Here is a 19182-nt window from a genome sequence, read left to right as displayed (position 1 = left end):
GATGGGATTTTGGAATCACTTGATTATGAATCACTTGATGCTTGCGAACCATGCCTCATGGGCAAGATGACTAAGACTCCGTTCTCCAGAGCGAGCAACTGACTTATTGGAAATAATACATACTGATGTATGCGGTCCGATGAGTGTTAAGGCTCACGGCAAGTATCGTTATTTTCTGAACTTCACAGATGATTTGAGCAGATATGGGTATATCTACTTGATTAGACATAAGTCTGAAACATTTGAAAAGTTCAAAGAATTTCAGAGTAAAGTGGAAAATCATCGTGACAAGAAAATAAAGTTTCTACGATCTGATCGCGGAGACAAATATTTGAGTTACGAGTTTGGTCTTCAATTAAAACAATGTGGAATAGTTTCACAAACTCATGCCACATGGAACACCTCAGCATAATGGTGTGTCCGAACGTCATAACCGTACTTTATTGGATATAGTGCAACCTATGATGTTTCTTACCGATTTACCACTATCGTTTTGGGGTTATGCATTAAAGACAGCTGCATTCACGTTAAAAGGGCACCATCTAAGTCCGTTGAGACGACACAATCTGAACTGTGGTTTGGCAAGAAACCAAAGTTGTCGTTTCTTAAAGTTTGGGGCAATGATGCTTATGTGAATAAGTTTCATCCTGATAAGCTCAAACCCAAATCAGAGAAATGTGTCTTCATAGGATACGCAAAGGAGACTGTTGGGTACACCTTTTATCACAGATCCGAAGGCAAGACTTCTATGGCTAAATTCGGAATCTTTCTAGAGAAGGAGTTTCTCTCGAAAGAAGTGAGTGGGAGGAAAGTAGAAAACTTGATAAGGTAATTGTACCTTCTCCCTTATTGGAAAGTAGTTCATCACAGAAATCTGTTCCTGTGACTACTACACCAATTAGTGAGGAAGCTAATGATGATGATCATGTAACTTCAGATCAAGTTACTACCGAATCTCGTAGGTAAACCAGAGTGAGATCCGCACCAGAGTGGTACGGTAATCCTGTCCTGGAGGTCATGTTACTTGAACATGACGAACTTGCGAACTATGAGGAAGCAATGATGAGCCCAGATTCCGCAAAATGGTTTGAGGCCATAAAATCTGAGATATGATCCATGTATGAGAACAAAGTATGGACTTTGATGGATTTGCTCGATGATCGGCAAGCCATAGAAAATAAATGGATCTTCAAGAGGAAGACAGACGCTGATAGTAGTGTTACTATCTATAAAGCTAGAATTGTCGCAAAAGGTTTTCGACAAGTTCAAGGTATTGACTACGATGAGATTTTCTCACTCGTATATATGCTTAAGTCTGTCCGAATCATGTTAGCAATTGCCGCATTTTATGAAATCTGGCAAATGGATAAACAAAACTGCATTCCTTAATGGATTTCTTAAAGAAGAGTTGTATATGATGCAACCAGAAGGTTTTGTCAATCCTAAAGGTGTTAACAAAATATGCAAGCTCCAACGATCCATCTATGGACTGGTCCAAGCATCTCGGAGTTGGAATATACGCTTTGATAAGTTGATCAAAGCATATAGTTTTATACAGACTTACGGTGAAGCCTGTATTTACAAGAAAGTGAGTGGAAGCACTACAACATTTCTGATAAGTATATGTGAACAACATATTGTTGATCGGAAATAATGTATAATTTTCTGGAAAGCATAAAGGAATATTTGAAAGGAGTTTTTCAAAGAAAGACCTCGGTAAAGCTGCTTACATATTGAACATCAAGATCTATAGAGATAGATCAAGACGCTTGATAAGTTTTTCAATGAGTACGTACCTTGACAAGATTTTGAAGTAGTTCAAAATAGAACAGTCAAAGAAAGAGTTCTTGCCTGTGTTACAAGGTGTGAAATTGAGTAAGACTCAAAACCCGACCACGGCAGAAGATAGAAAGAGAATGGAAGTCATTCCCTATGCCTCAGCCATAGGTCCTATAAAGTATACCATGCTGTGTACCAGATCTATTGTATACCCTACACTGATTTTGGCAGGGAGTACAATAGTGATCTAGGAGTAGATCACTGGACAGCGGTCAAAATTATCCTTAGTGGAATAAGGATATGTTTCTCGATTACGGAGGTGACAAAAGGTTTGTCGTAAGGGGTTATGTCGATGCAAGTTTTGACACTGATCCAGATGACTCTAAGTCTCAATCTGGATACATATTGAAAGTGGGAGCAATTAACTAGAGTAGCTCCATGCAGAGCATTGTTGACATAGAAATTCGCAAAATACTTACGGATCTGAATGTGACAGACCCGTTGACTAAAATTATCTCACAAGCAAAACATGATCACACCTTAGTACTCTTTGGGTGTTAATCACATAGCGATGTGAACTAGATTACTGACTCTAGTAAACCCTTTGGGTGATGATCACATATTGATGTGAACTATGGGTGTTAATCACATGGTGATGTGAACTATTGTTGTTAAATCACATGGCGATGTGAACTAGATTATTGACTCTAGTGCAAGTGGGAGACTGAAGGAAATATGCCCTAGAGGCAATAATAAAGTTATTATTTATTTCCTTATATCATGATAAATGTTTATTATTCATGCTAGAATTGTATTAACCGGAAACATAATACTTGTGTGAATACATAGACAAACAAAGTGTCACTAGTATGCCTCTACTTGACTAGCTCGTTAATCGAAGATGGTTATGTTTCCTAACCATAAACAAAAGAGTTGTTATTTGATTAACGGGATCACATCATTAGGAGAATGATGTGATTGACATGACCCATTCCATTAGCTTAGCACCCGATCGTTTAGTATGTTGCTATTGCTTTCTTCATGACTTATACATGTTCCTATGACTATGAGATTATGCAACTCCCATTTGCCGGAGGAACACTTTGTGTGCTACCAAACGTCACAACGTAACTGGGTGATTATAAAGGAGCTCTACAGGTGTCTCCAAAGGTACATGTTGGGTTGGCATATTTCGAGATTAGGATTTGTCACTCCGATTGTCGGAGAGGTATCTCTGGGCCCTCTCGGTAATGCACATCACATAAGCCTTGCAAGCATTGCAACTAATGAGTTAGTTGTGAGATGATGTATTACGGAACGAGTAAAGAGACTTGCCGGTAACGAGATTGAACTAGGTATTAAGATACCGACGATCGAATCTCAGTCAAGTAACATACCGATGACAAAGGGAACAACGTATGTTGTTATGCGGTCTGACCGATAAAGATCTTTGTAGAATGTGTGGGAGCCAATATGAGCATCCAGGTTCCGCTATTGGTTATTGACTGGAGACGTGTCTCGGTCATGTCTACATTGTTCTCGAACCCGTAGGGTCCGCACGCTTAAGGTTTCAATGACAGTTATATTATGAGTTTATGAGTTTTGATGTACCGAAGGAGTTCGGAGTCCCGAATGAGATCGGGGACATGACGAGGAGTCTCCAAATTCTCGAGACGTAAAGATCGATATATTGGACGACTATATTCGGACATCGGAAAGGTTCCGAGTGATTCGGGTATTTTTCGGAGTACCGGGTAGTTACGGGAGAAGCAATGGGCCTTGATGGGCTTTAGTGGGAAGAGAAGAAAGGGCCAAGGGGCTGCTGCGCCCCCTCCCCTCTGGTCTGAATTGGACTAGGGAAAAGGGGGCCGGCCACCTTTCCTTCTCCTCTACTTCCTTCTCCCTTCCTCCCCTCTTGGTAGACTCCTACTAGGACTTGGAGTCCTAGTAGGACTCCACATCCTGGCCGCACCAATTGCCTTGGCCGGCCTCCCCTCCTCCACTCCTTTATATACGGGGGCAGGGGGCACCCCATAGACACACAATTTGATCTTCGTGATCGTTCCTTAGCCGTGTGCGGTGCCCCCCTCCACCATATTCCACCTCGGTCATATTGTAGCGGTGCTTAGGCGAAGCCCTGCGACGGTAGAACATCAAGATCGTCACAACGCCGTCGTGCTGACGGAACTCTTCCCCGACACTTTGCTGGATCGGAGTCCGGGGATCGTCATTGAGCTGAACGTGTGCTAGAATTCGGAGGTGCCGTAGTTTCGGTGCTTGATCGGTCGGGTCGTGGAGACATACGACTACATCAACCAAACACTTCCGTTGTCGATCTACAAGGGTACGTAGATCACACTCTCCCCTCTCGTTGCTATGCATCACCATGATCTTGCGTGTGCGTAGGAATTTTTTTGAAATTACTATGAAACCCAACACCAAGACCTCCAGAAGGAGAGCCTCCTCAGGATGGCTCCCGAGGATCAGATATTTCTATGCAAGCCTCACCTCGTGAGGTTCGGATGACGTGAGCCATGACGACCAAGGCCAGGCGGGCGCCAGCGGGCGCGGGACGACAGTTTCCTCTTTGGTGCTAAAGAGGCAAGCGCAGGCGTGGAGTCCCGAGGAATCAACCAAAGGTTTCCATTCCCGTGCAACAAGACCAAGAACGCCAGGACGGCAGGACGGAGGTCATTGACGGTGTCCTGGACTAGGGGGTACTCACAACGTCGTCTCCCGACTGGGTGGATCGGGCCGAGGACCCCCATGGCGGATCACTATTGGGGTAGTTCGGGCGGCCCATGTTGCATACAAGGGATATTCCACAAGACTTGGCGCCCAAGACAAGGGTTCTTCTAAACCCGAGGCCTCCGGTGCATATTATAAACCGAGGCTAGGCTAGTTAATAGATCAACTGATATTCATTAGAATAATCTCGTGGTAGATACATGTACTCTGTAATACACCCCATATGAATACAATCAAAAGCAGGGCGTAGAGTATTATCTCTTCGAGATAGCCCGAACCTGGGTAAAATCCTGTGTCCATGTTACCATCGTTTCAAGACGCCTAGCTTAGGACCCCTACTACGAGATATGCCAAATTTGACATGGACATTGGTGCTTTCATTGTGAGCTTGCTGGGTGATCGTCATGGTGCGATGGGATCTTCAACAAACACGAAATCAGGTGTTATACTTTCAATTAAATTCGTTCCTTTAAATCAGATTCTTTTAGGGTTGTTGCTGTGGGTAGTGCAAATTTTCATTTGCAGGCATAATTGAGATCGTGGACAAATTATCATGATGTTCGTCGACGGCAGCTGCATCAGGCCAACTCCGCCGCACGACCCCATCCTGTCCGGCCTCGTCCGTTTGGGGTAAAACGGACAAACGAGGCGGCCCAGCGCGCGACAGCCCGGACCCATCTGGTCAGTTTTGTGTCCGGACCGACCCATTTCAAGCGCATCTTTGCGTGGGGTTTGGGTCGCCGCGGACACCAACGGACGCGTTGCTCGTCCGCGTCTGGCCGCGTGGCGGGGCGGCCACCTACCTCCCGCCCGCTAACATCAATGCGCACGGGATGGCAGACCCCACCTGTCATCGGCCTAGTGGAAGGTCGCCGTCCTTCTTAAATGGGGACCCGTGGACCGGTCGTCGTCCTCACTTCCCACTCCGGCCCCTCTCTGCCCCCTCGAAAGCCGATACCCTAGAAACCCTAGCCACTCCCCGTCCTCGAACTCGCCGGCCGACCGCAGCCATGGGCCTTTGGAACTACGGCCGCAAGGGGAAGCACGACCGCGAGGCCGGCTCCTCCTCGGGCCGCCGCCGCATATCCGTGAAGGAGGAGCAGAACACGTCATCGCCACGCTCCTCCCGTCGAGCCCCCGCGCCGGCCCCCTTCACCATTGCCCCTAGGCCCGCCGGCTACCGTGACCGGCAGTACATCTGCGCGGACGTGTGCCGGAGGTACTGGGAGACGAGGACGCCGGTCCCGTGGAGCGACGCCCACCTCCCCAACGGATGGCACCTCTCCGCGGACCGGGTCCCCATCCCGCCAGTACCGCCGACCGGCCGTGCCCGGCGCGATGAGATTGCGCGCCGCCGCCGCCTCCTCCCTGACGACCTGTACTACGACCACAGGTATGCTCCCGACTCCCTGCTGTGGGACACATGGCTCCAGGACGAGCACGACACGCGGCGCGCGTCGTACTTCGTCGGCACCGTTTCGGGGCCGCGGAGGCCATGTGCAGAGGCGCGCGGGCGTACGCGGGTGCGCGGCCTGACGCCCACGCCGTCGCCTTCGCCGTCTCCGTCGCCCCCTCCACCTCCTCGCATGACAGCGGAGGAGGAGGCCCGTCTCCTGCAGCGTGTCATGGACGACTCCATGAACACGCACGACGAGCGGCAGTGGAACGGCCTGGAGGAGGCCATGGCGCTCTCTGCCGCCGGGGACGTCGCATTCCCGGAGCTGCAGGCGATGGAGGAGGACCCGCCGGCCGCGTTCCAGCAGCTGCTGGGCCAGGGGTGGGGCTGGTCCTGCACTGCTCCGGAGATGGCCGCCGGCGTGGGCGTGAACTGGTGCCCCACTCCGCCGCGCTCACCGGAGCGGGAGGCGTCGCCACGGGAGGAGGTGGTGTAGGCACCTCCGGCCGTCCAGCCCGCCCCCGTCCACCACGCACCTCCGGCCCACCTGTGGATGCCGTCGGCCTACGTCGACCTCGTCAGCGACGACGACGACAGCGGCGGCCTGTGAAGACGGCGACGGCCACGGCACCGACGGGCGCGGCAGGAGCGCGCGGGAGGAGTTTTTTTATTTTGTTTTTATATGTTAATTATGAAACTGGGCCTTTTAAGTGGCCGTGGAAACTGGGCCGTTTTGTGGTCGACCCCTATATATATTTTATATTTTTTTAAATGCGTTTACTTACTTTTTTAGTTATTTCTATATATTTTTTATTCACGTCCACCCCAGATACGATTTGGGATACGGCCGCGCGGTGCGCGCACGCACGATCCATTTGACAAAACCAGACACGGGCGAACCCATCGGCGCCCCAAACGGACAGAATCCGGTCAATCCGGACGTCCGTTTGAGATCGTGCGGTGGAGTTGGCCTCGTATCTGGCCATCAACTCGTATTGTTTGGGCAGATCAGCTAGACGTGGTACACGCACCAGATCAGCCACTGGGTCCAGGTTGGTGCATGCAAGAGATGGCCTCACGAACCCCCAAGCTCCGATGGGATTGAACCTCGGTCAAGCATCACATCTCCACGTAAAAGATGTTTGGTCAGCCACGTGTTTCTGTAGGAACCTGTACAATGGCCAAATCAGTTTTGACTTCACGTGGTCACCAAGCACTAGTTTTTGCTTTGGTTGCCATGACTACTACCGAGCAAACCATCTGGTGCGTTTGTTTCATTAACTGGTTCTACTAAATAACTAGTATTTTTTTCCCAGATATTTTTTTGTTGGCTCGCATTGTTTTGTGCGTCCGGCTTTTCTTCTTGTTGCCGCCGTTCCGAGGCGAACCGAGATGCATAGCGCGACAATCATGGTCTGACGGACACCACATCGTGTTGACGCCATCGTTCCAAGAACAGCGACCTGCATCTACATGTTCGCTCGGCCAAGATGATCTCGACGCCAGGCCATCTTTCTTCAATTACTTAATTCACATGAATTAGTTATATAATTATTCTTGGTTTATTCAATTATTATTGCTTGTTTGCACTCTTTTACGTGCACAGATTTGTGCTAGATCGAACCGAGAGGAATTCGGATGAAAGCGTCTGTGCGCAACATTAGACGATGGCAAGGACAATCCCATCTAAGGCCTCATTCGGTTTGAAGGATTTTCATAGGAAAAACATAGAAACAAGGATTCTAGAGGAAAAATTTCTATAGATGCATTCGGTTTGTAGGAAATGCGTATATGAATTTCATAGGAATACTATTCATTTCCTATGTTTTTGGAGGAAAGTACACGTCCACTCCAAGCTTATTTTACGCATAGGAACGAGGCAAATGAATTTCTTAGAATGGCAACTGTCATCATATCAAATTCCTATACTACTCATAATTCCTACGTTTTGGTTTCCTCCAAACCGAATGAGCCCTAATTATAGAGAGATCGGCGGCAGCCGGCGTACATTCATGCAAGTCCAGGCAGAATGCATCTACGGTTCCGAACTCCAATGACCGACAAAGTTATGCGGCGTGGATCCTTGCCGCCCTCATCGCGGCACCTCACCCTAGACAGTTTGCTGAATCGAAGACCAAGTCTGTTCGTCTGCACACTTTGCACCTCATTGAGTTCTATGCCAAGCTACTCGAACAGGAATATCAGGTTCTATTTTTCCAGTTACCTACACAGTATATATTAAATACACACAGGATTTTGTTCTGCTGGTTTGCATGATTTTTTCTGTATAGACCTTTAGCGACCGATTTAAAATTCGGTCCCTCGACGCCACGGCCCCATCCGAACATAAAGTCACATGAGGAGATGATCCCCACGCAAGTTCCATAACCAAGCTAGCAAAGTAAAAGTGTAATCATGAATATACTAGCAAGGAAAGTACTACTTGTGCTAAATTGATCACGTTTTCCATATTTAATTGATAGATATCTTCTTTTTACTTGGATATACTAATTCATCATGGATATAGTCCTTTTTTGGTCATTGTTGCCACCACATGATGGGCGTTAGCACCGGCTTGATCGGCTTCTCAGGGGCGCACGCGCAGCAACGCACACATGGAGTGGCAGCAGCACGTCCCGAGTGACCACATGGAGATGAGGACCTCCGAATACACATCAGGGATATTTTTTTCAACTCCTAGTTGGTCGCTGGTCTTCTGCTATTTTTGGCTGAAAATTGCATAAATCTATAACCCAATTGATTATACTAGTTTTGCAGTATGGTACCTCAATTTTGATCAGCGAATTCTAGTAATTCAAGTACTACTTCACATAAAGATCAAAGTGACCAAATTCTTGGTGCTCACTGATACTAGTTCTGTAGAGATCAGTCCCGGTCATCGCCGCCGAACAGGTTTTATTTTTCCTAACTATTCGGCTAGCTCCTAAAATTATTACATACAGAATATTTTCTGTTGTTTTGCACTGCATTATTTTTGTAGGGATATTTTGTCTTCACTTGTGCACGATGTCGGTCTAGCCGGTGTCTTGCCGTCACCGAGGCTGGCCGACCTGTGTCGACATCGCCGCGCCACAACGCCGTTATGCCATCGAGCCGACCTCGGCGCTCAGACCATATTTCTTTAATTACTTACTATGCTTAAGTCAATTAAGTAGATTTAAAAACATATATTATTATCTCTAATTTTTATTACTTTTGTTTTGCATTGTTTCATGTGCACAGGTGAATCGACGCCGACCTGTTTCGACGCGTCGGATGACATGGGGGCTCTGGCATCACCCGCCGACCTGCTCTGTCACCTCGGCTAAACTGGGAGCTTCACCTCTCCACAACGGTCGTGTTGTGTCACCACTTCGGAGTGCCGAGCTTTTCGCTCGGCCTCATTGGGACTGGCTTGGGGCTGGGACCTCGTCCCGCCGTAAGCTCGGGCCGCGTCATCAACACCGAACACATTAACCAGCTAAATTGCTTTCACGCTTACTTTTTTTAATGTTTAATTTTTGTTCGGTTCGACCAAGCATTACATTTGTGCTATACAAAAAACTTAGTTTGTTAAAAACGTTATTTATTAATAACACTTCTCTTACCCAAGTTAACTGGGGGCTCTTAAATTTATATAAGCAGTTCTGTAATAAAAGTTTTCTTCTTAGTCGTTGCAAAGTATTTTTCTATCACACCTTTTTCGATGCGAGTGTGTGGTCAATAGCCAGGGAGTCTAGTTTCTCTCTCAAAGCCGGTCGAATTTAGTTCGCTAAACTGGCCTAACAAGCAGTACTCCGCCTTCGGGATAGGAGTTTGCAGCCGTAGGCTGACTCGCTTGAAGTCTTGAGATCGGATGTGTCATATTAATGCACGACAGAAGCACAAAAATTTCAAAATAATTTTTGGATTGGCACCAAATGACTTGATTTAGTTCGGACGTCAAGCTTTTATATAAGTTTTTTGACTTTTCGAGCTTATGGCACTTCTCTAGCTATTTGTATGTTTTTCTTCCAGGAAGCGGGACATCCTCATAATCGAGGTGCCCTGCATTCTAATTCAACCCGAGAGATCTTTTCCGACCCATAGCTCGGCATCTTTCTCGCCGAACTACACCTCGGTGTTGACAAAATACACGCCACATCGGGACTAGTTCCCCAGCAGTGCAATGTGAGACGCCTTTAAAGTATTGGCAATATTAACGGGGGGCTGAGACTACAGCTGAACCCACCAAAACCAAGGTACCCCATGGAGTCCTCGGCAAAGCGTCCTCGGACATTGCTTTATATGCATCGGTGTCGAATTGTGTCTTCGGTCAATAGTTGGGCTGCCTGGCTCCTGTGCTTGCCTCCTATGTTTCGCTTTGTTCGGCTAGGTGTGCAAAGGGAGAACCACTGCGATTGTGCTTCCAGCTCTAATGGTTAAGCGCCTCAGTGGAGAAAGCCAAAAACTGACTATCACAATGGATGACTGTGTTAAACTATAAGATCAATGGAGGTCACCTCGTGTTAAACGACGGGCCGTTCATAACACTGGCCGCAGTATTAACGGCTTGACCTCGGCTGGCGCTAACACTAACCGGGGGCTAGTAACTAGCCTCCCAACTTAAGCCCCTATGACTAAGTGAAAGTTATAAAGCCTGCATATCTGATTGCCTTATTTCCGCTAACACAACCGCCTTCGGGCACCGAGATGTCGGCTAAGGGTTCTCTTGTTACTTCGGAAACACCCTGCGTAGCATCTACAAAGGGGTTGAAGCTAACGATGGGCCACTTTGAAATGATAACGGTTGCGACGGAGTCAAAATAAACATATATCATCAGTGTTTGTATTGATTATACAAGCGATGCCTTCCGTAATTATCATTATAAATCCATAAATATGCATCAGTTTGACTTAAGATTTTGGTCAAGCTGGGTTGCCTGGCTCCTGTGCTTACCCCTACGTTCCCGATCATTCGGCTAGGTGGTAAAGGGAGCACCTCTGTGATTGTTACTACCGGGTCATCCGAGTTAGTACCTCAGACTGGGTGAAGCCGAAAGCTAGCCATCTTAAAGGATATAATTGGTCGGCAACGACGAAAGTGAAAATTTAGGTTCGCTAAAAGACCATAGATTTCGGGAAACTTACCCCAAACTAAATCCTCAATATTTTCCTCCCACATTGATTGGAGGTGAGGTTTAATGATCATGGTCAGCATGACAACCCAGAAAAAGGAACCGACAGCGGGACTATTTTCTTTGGAAGATGTTTCTTACGTCAAAAAGTAATATAACATCTCTCTGCGTACCTTTGTTTATAAAACCATATGGCCGGATTTCCTTGTTTGCCGTAAATCTTTGCCCTTATAAAGGATTTATAAAGTAGGACAAACACTCCCTGGCTACTGGCTGAGGAGGTTGAAGCCGATGGTCGGTCAACAAAGTTTTGTACAATGCGGATCCTAGCATTAATGATGTAGAGTACTTGGATACATACAATCATTACACATAATTTGTGATTCTACTCCGGATATCGATCTTTAATTCGGCCACCCGTGCCCACAGTAAGGCTTGGGGGCTACTGGTCTTCGGGCTTATCATTTATAAATGTTAAAGGGGTACATCGATCCCCTGATATGGTGTTGCCACCCGACCAGTGGCTCGGGGGCTACTGCATTGCCTATTCAATGCATAAAATTCAAAGTGCTCAGCATTCGGCTTGATCAAGCTATGAGCAAACGCTTCCTCGGATGAAATCCGACATAAAGCTCGGATACAAATGGTTGGCTCCATAGAGGGCATTTCCGGCATTAAGCTCGGGTGAACTCCTTCAACTTTTTCGAACCAAGGTGATCTATGACACCTCGGATATAGTCCGGCGTTGGAGCTTGGACACAGTCCGGCATTGGAGCTCAGCTGCAAAACAACACTTCGGATGCAGGCTGACATTTGAGCTCGGCTGCAAAGAGGGCTCCTCGGGTACTTGACGTGTGAACTCTTCAGATTTAGCATGGCAATCCTCAAGAATGAAGATGGGAAGATTTGTTGAACCATTTTTCACGACCAAACCGAAGATGAAGAACAGTTGGAAGAACCGAGGAGCGTCCCCAACTTGAATACCGGTTCAGGGGGCTACTGACGGTGTCCTGGACTAGGGGGTACTCACCACGTCGTCTCCCGAACAGGTGGATCGGGCCGATGACCCCCATGGCAGATCACTATTGGGCTAGTTTGGGTGGCCCATGCCGCATACAAGGGATATTCCACAAGACTTGGCGCCCAAGACAAGGGCTCTTCTAAACCCTAGGCCTTCGGTGCATGTATAAACCAAGGCCAGCTAGTTAATAGATCAACTGATATTCATTAGAAAAATCTCGTGGTAGATACATGTACTATGTACTACACCTCATATGAATACAATCAAAAGCAGGACGTAGGGTATTATCTCTTCGAGAGAGCCCGAACCTGGGTAAAATCCTGTGTCCATGTTACCATCGTTCCAAGATGCCTAGCTTAGGACCCCTACTACGAGATATGCTGGATTTGACACCGATAGTCATCACCGAGCCCACCGCGGCGTCACGACCAAAAGCTTTGCAGACGAAGACTACTTTTGTCAGGATAACATGTACTAGTTGTCTCCCTTTGAATTTGGCCATTGTGGGATCCCTTCCCGCCTTCATTTGGGAAGAGGACCAAGGCCACTATAAACAGGGCCTAGCCACCACCTTAGATAGGACGGGATCAGATCCATTCCATCCTCACCAGCTCACCGGCTCACTCGAGCACAAGAACACGCCTCCTCCTGAGGTTGTTCCCCCACGGTACTAGTTCATCCTTAGCCCCTCGAGGCCAATCCACCACAAAGCAGGTGTAGGGTCTTACACCACTAGGTGGCCCGAACCTGGGTAAACTGCTGCATCTCTTTTCCTTCCTGTTCATCAAGCTAGGCTGTGAGATTGGCGAGTAAGCAGACGGGTGAGGTTGAGTTCTTCGCACGCACCCTAGAGTTCGAACCTCTCAAGGGTCTGCGGAACCCGAAATCCGACAAATATATCTCCGAATGGCTATGGAAATGCCATAATAGTTAGGTATGGTGGCTGTTTTGAGGAAGGTATATGGTGGGTGTATGGTACCGGAGAAAGTTGCGCGGCACTAGAGAAGCTAGCAATGGTGGAAGGGTGAGAGTGTGTATAATCCATGGACTCAACATTAGTCATAAATAACTCACATACTTATTGCAAAAATCTATTAGTTATCAAAACAAAGTACTACGCGCATGCTCCTAAGGGGGTAGATTGGTAGGAAAATACCATCGCTCGTCCCCGACCGACACTCATAAGGAAGACAATAAATAAATAAATCATGCTCCGACTTCATCACATAACGGTTCACCATACGTGCATGCTACGGGAATCACAAACTTTAACACAAGTATTTCTCAAATTCAAAATTACTCACTAGCACGACTCTAATATCACCATATTCATATCTCAAAACAATCATAAGGAATCAAACTTCTCATAGTATTCAATGCACTTTATATGAAACTTTTTATTATATCCCTCTTAGACGCCCATCATATTAGGACTAAATTCATAACCAAAGCAAATTACCATGCTGTTTAAAGACTCTCAAAATGATGTAAGTGAAGCATGAGAGTTCATCAATTTCTTCAAAATAAAACTACCGCCGTGCTCTAAAAAGATATAAGTGAAGCACTAGACTAGCCGCCGGCGCAGCCCACTAACGTGCTGCGCCGCACTCCAGCCCGCTCCCTCGCCTCATCCACCGACTAGCGGGCCCCGCACCCATCTCCTTCCCTGAGCTGGACACCGCCGCACCCCGCGCACCCGACGCTGAGCCGGATCGGGCTCGAGCGCCCTGGGCCACCCCGTGGGTGCCTGACCCGCTGCACACGAGGAAAACCCCTATGGGAACCCTACCGCGGCCTCTCCCCGTCTTTCTTCGACCACACAAAGCCGCTGGGAGTTTTGGATCTCGCGAGTAGCTCCGCCGACCGCCGCTGTTCGTCGTACGTTTGCGTCGCCGTAAGAGCATCTCCAGCGGCACCGCTTGCCATCTTCAGTCCGCCGCTCCACGCCGCACTTGCTTGACTTACTTTCGTGGCCGGAATTGCAGCAGCGCGAGGGCGCTGACGCCACCGGAGCACATCACATTCACGAGCCTGCCATCGCCTACAGAGGAGCCCCGCCGTCGTTTGAGCCACCATCACCACCGCCATCGCACCCCGCACCCTCCGGTCACCTCGTCTTCGCCGGAGACCTGCCGCCGCCGACGCTCGAAGCGCTGCCAGTTTCTTCTACTACTGGTGAGCACGCACATACTGAGAGCCTTTTGGCCAATCGGGCACTGCCACGTGGCAGTTTGCTACAGGAACTGCACAAGAACCAGCCCAGGAGTTTTCTCTTGGTTTTTGTCTTTTTTAGTTTTGCAACTAAAACTTCCATTAGCTATAACTCCTAATCTGTATGTCCAAATTAGGTGATTCTTTTTCCTATGAACTCACAAAAACTAGTACTCCGTCACAATACCAATTTTGCACATGTTTGCACTTTTCAAATTTGAATTCATTCAAGTTCAAAATTAACCTTCGAGAGGCCATAACTTTTGAACCATTTGACGAAATTGAGTGATTCTTTTTGTGTTGTGTTTCTGGTGCATTGTAGTTGATTTGTACAGGCTTTAATGCTACTGTTGTCGAATTTTAAAATGGTTTTCTTGATGTTGGTTTTATTTTGGCTTTATTTGAGTTTCGGTGATTGATTTGTGAATTTGTGTGAAACGTGTAGATTGTCCGGAGTGCGACGCGAGCTATTGTCAGGAGTGTGACTTTTTGAACCAGAATCAAGGCAAGTTACATGTTGATCATCCTTTACCTATTGTTTTCTATGCATGTAGTATATATCACACTATGAATTTATGCATGTATATGAGTACTATATGTTTTGCTATATTGTTGAGCTATCTCCCATCAATGCAGATCGTGGTAGTTGTAGTTTTGCTATGCTTTATAGACAGGCTGGTTCGTGTATACATTGAGCTTATGTGAGGATTATATATATAACAACTTGAGTAGTAACTAAGGATTTAATTCACCTCTGGGCGGAAGTGGTATTGCTAGGGTGGTTTCAAGAACATCATGGTTTATACCCTCTGAATGTAAGTGGACGGCCGCCTAGGCTCAAAAAGATCAGACAGACTTAGTGACTAGTAGCTTCCATGTACGACCACTGGCTAAATGAGCTCTGGCTTAGTTGATCAGTTGTGGAACCCTTACCCGGATGTGCCAGCAGATGTAGATATAATAGTTGGGATGGGCCTCCTGTTGGGACTAGGGGACTGATCGTGAAAGACTTCGTCTCAATCTCCGTGTTGGGTCCAATGGGTAAAGCGTACTAAACTCTGTAGAGTATTAAAAACTAATCATGATTAGCCGTGTCCCCGGTTATGGACAAATTTGAGCGACTATGCCATTACAGTTGTTGGATGATCTTGACAGATGTGACACTTAATAATATTTGTGGGCAACTTAATAAAGGGTATGTCGGAGTTGATTTTGCCAACTCAACCTTGTGTATTTAATTGTAGTAATAAAATAACTAAATAAAAATTTGACTATTAGGTAGTTATGAGGACAAAATCAACTTTCTGCAAAATAAACCCTCAAGCCTTCCTTTTGATATACTATGCATATACATGTAGGTCTGTTTTATTATTGCTCCTGTGTAACTTGCCAATACATTCAAAGTATTGACCTATATGGCTGCAACGTCTCATGTTGCAGGATATTCAGACGAAGAGTAAGGTACCGTCAGGGTCGCGAGTTTGCACTCAGCATCGCCAGTGGGCTATGATGGGACTCATCGTTGTTTTCTGCTACTTTCCGCTGTTTATTGAATAAAGCTAGCCAAGTGCTATGCAGATTGTTTTATTTTATACATTCTGGATCATACGTTGTAATAAATGATGCACTTGCTATTCTGGTATTCATCTATATTGTGTGTTCTAGCGAGTTCGATCCAGGGACTAGCACGGTAAGCACAGAGACTCAAATCCTTCGAGGTCTGGTCATTACATCTGGCCTCCCAATGAAGAACATGAGGTAACGGCGGCTCCGTCTCGTGGAACGCGATAATTCTTTCTCCCCGATTTTTTCTATAAAAAATGTGATTTTATAGCGTCGATTTCAGGGTCTGCGGGGCCACCAGGTGGGGACAACCCACCTGGGCGTGCCTGGAGGGCGCGCCTGGAGGGGGGCTCCCTAATGGGTTGTGCCCACCCAGGTGCCCCCCTCCGATGGTTCTTGGCTCCAGAAATTCTCTTTTATTATGCAAAAAATCCCCGCAAAGTTTTGTTCCATTATGAGAATTTTTATTTCTGCACAAAAACAACACCATGGTAGTTCTGCTGAAAATAGCGTCAGTCCGGGGTTAGTTTCATTAAGATCATGCAAATTAGAGTACAAAACAAGAGGAAAAGTGTTAGGAAAATTAGATACGTTGGAGACGTATCAACTCCCCCAAGCTTAAACCTTTTCTTGTCCTCAAGCAATTCAGTTGATAAACTGAAAGTGAAAAAGAAAAACTTTTACGAACTCTTTTGCTCTTGTTTGCATAAATAAGCTTAAACAACACCCAGGTTTTCAGCCAATATTATAATTAACCATGCCGACAATAACTCTTAAAAATTATATTAACTCATATCAATGACATAATCAGCTAGCGAGCAATAATAAAATATCTCAAACAGCAACACATTATCAAAACAACCATGATATAATATCACAATAGTGGTATCTCGCTAGCCCTTTCCGAGACCGCAAAACATAAATGCAGAGCACCTCCAAAGTTCAAGCAGCGACTAAACTTTGTAATTCATGGTAGAAAAGATCCAGTCATGATGCACCCAAACATTAGCTACACATAATGCATCAGCATGACAGCAACGCTCTCAGGTTCTGACGCTTATTTTGGAAGGTGATGACACAACATAAAAGTAAATAAAAAGTCCCTTCGCAGAGGGAAGCGGTGATTTGCAACGGTGCCAGAGCTCAAGTTTTTAAAGCAGAGGTAAATGATATTTTGACACATGCACCCTTCTTGTTTACTTCACGACCATCAGTTATCAATATCTTCCATGCTAAGCACACTAGTGGCGGTTCCCAAGCGATAAAAGTAAAGGTTTACTCCCCCTCCATCAACAATCACACTCCACGGCTTGTCCGAAACAACGGGTGCTGTCCATACCAACAATAGTCCCGGGGGAGTTTTGTTTAATTATTTGCAATTTGAGTTCGGGACTAGGAATCCCTATTTTCACCCTTTTCTCGTGCGATGGTGAGTGAATAAACACTCAACCTGAGAATAACTAGCTTAGCATGGAAGATACCGACTACCTCCTGTCGTTCCATGACCCGCTTAGCATCAAACAATCTCATATTCAACTATTCAAACCAACAAGAAGAACTTCAAAGAGTTCCCCAAAGTTTCTACGGGTGATTCAAGACGAAAATGTGAGCCAACCCCTATGCATAAGTTCACAAGGTCACAGAACCCACAAGTTGATCACCAAAACATACATCAAGTAGATCACGTGAATATCCATTTGTCACCATAGATAAACACATGCCATACATACATCAAGTGTTCTCAAATCCTTAAAGACTCAATCCGATGAGATAACTTCAAAGGGAAGACTCAATCCATTACAAAAAGGTAGAGGGGGTAAAACACCATAAGATCCAACTATAATAGAAAAGCTCGCGGTACATCAAGATCGTGCCATATCAAGAACACGAGAGAGAGAGAGAGAGATCAAACACATAACTATCGATACATACCCTCAGCCCCGAGGGTGAACTACTCCCTCCTCGTCATGGAGACCGCCGAGATGATGAAGATGGTACCGGTGATGGTTTCCCCCTCTGGCAGGGTGCCAGAACGGGCTCCCGATTGGTTTTTCGTGGCTACAGAGGCTTGCGGCGGCGGAACTCCCGATCTAGGTTTCTTTTCGGGGGGTTTTGAATTTATAGGAATTTTTGGCACCTGTTTCACGTCAGGGGGTCCACGAGTCAACCACAAGGACGAAGCATCCTCCCGGGGGTAGGGCATGCCCTCCACCCTTGTGGTTGGCTCAGGACTCTTCTGGCCGAACTCTTTTGCTTCGGGGGCTTCTTCTGGTCCATAAAAAATCACCGTAAATTTTCAGCTTGTTTGGACTCCGTTTGATTTTCCTTTTCTGTATAACTCAAAAACAAGGAAAAAAACAGAAACTGGCACTGGGCTCTAGGTTAATAGGTTACTCCCAAAAATAATATAAAATAGCATAATAATGCATATAAAACATCCAAAACAAATAATATAATAGCATGGAACAATCAAAAATTATAGATACGTTCGAGACGTATCAAGCATCCCCAAGCTTAATTCCTGCTCATCCTCGAGTAGGTAAATGATAAAAACAATTTTTTTGATGTGGAATTCTACCTAACATATTTATCCATGTAATCTTATCTATTGTGGCAAGAATATTCACATCCATAAGATTCAAAACAAAAGTTTAATATTAACATAAAAATAATAATACTTCAAGCATACTAATAAAGCAATCATGTCTTCTCAAAATAACACGGCCAAAGAAAGCTTACCCCTACAAAATCATATAGTCTGGCTATGCTCCATCTTCGTCTCACAAAAATATTTAAATCATGCAAAACCCCGATGATAAGCCAAGCAATTGTTTCATACTTTTGATGTTCTCAAACCTTTTGAACTTTCAAGAAATACTTGAGCATGAGCCATGGACATAACACTATAGGTGGAACAGAATATGGTGGTTGTGGAGAAGACAAAAAGAAGGAGATAGTCTTACCTCAACTAGGCGTATCAACGGGCTATGGATATGCCCATCAATAGATATCAATGTGAGTGAGTAGGGATTTCCATGCAACGGATGCACTAGAGCTATAAATTTATGAAAGCTCAAAAAGAAACTAAGTGGGTGTGCATCCAACTTGCTTGCTCATGAAGACCTAGAGAAATTTGAGGAAGCCCATCGTTGGAATATACAAGCCAAGTTCTATAATGAAAAATTCCCACTAGTTTATGAAAGTGACAACATAAGAGACTCTCTATCATGAAGATCATGGTGCTACTTTGAAGCACGAGTGTGGAAAAAGGATAGTAACATTGCCCCTTCTCTCTTTTCTCTCATTTTATCTTTTTATTTGGGCCTTCTCTCATTTTTTGGCCTCTT

General features: G+C 45.9%; 1 pseudogene; it reads left to right on the top strand.

Moving 5' to 3' along the window:
- The first annotated feature begins 5537 nt into the window (after positions 1-5537).
- Positions 5538-6533, top strand: LOC147965244 (uncharacterized; annotated as a pseudogene).
- The last annotated feature ends 12649 nt before the right edge of the window (positions 6534-19182 follow it).

The sequence above is a fragment of the Triticum urartu genome, chromosome 6A (genome assembly GCF_056163025.1).
Source record: "Triticum urartu cultivar PI428250 chromosome 6A, HENAU_Tu73, whole genome shotgun sequence".
Taxonomy (NCBI): domain Eukaryota; kingdom Viridiplantae; phylum Streptophyta; class Magnoliopsida; order Poales; family Poaceae; genus Triticum; species Triticum urartu.
The sequence above is the reverse complement of the archived record's forward strand: the minus strand, read 5'-3'. Positions and strand labels throughout refer to the sequence as shown.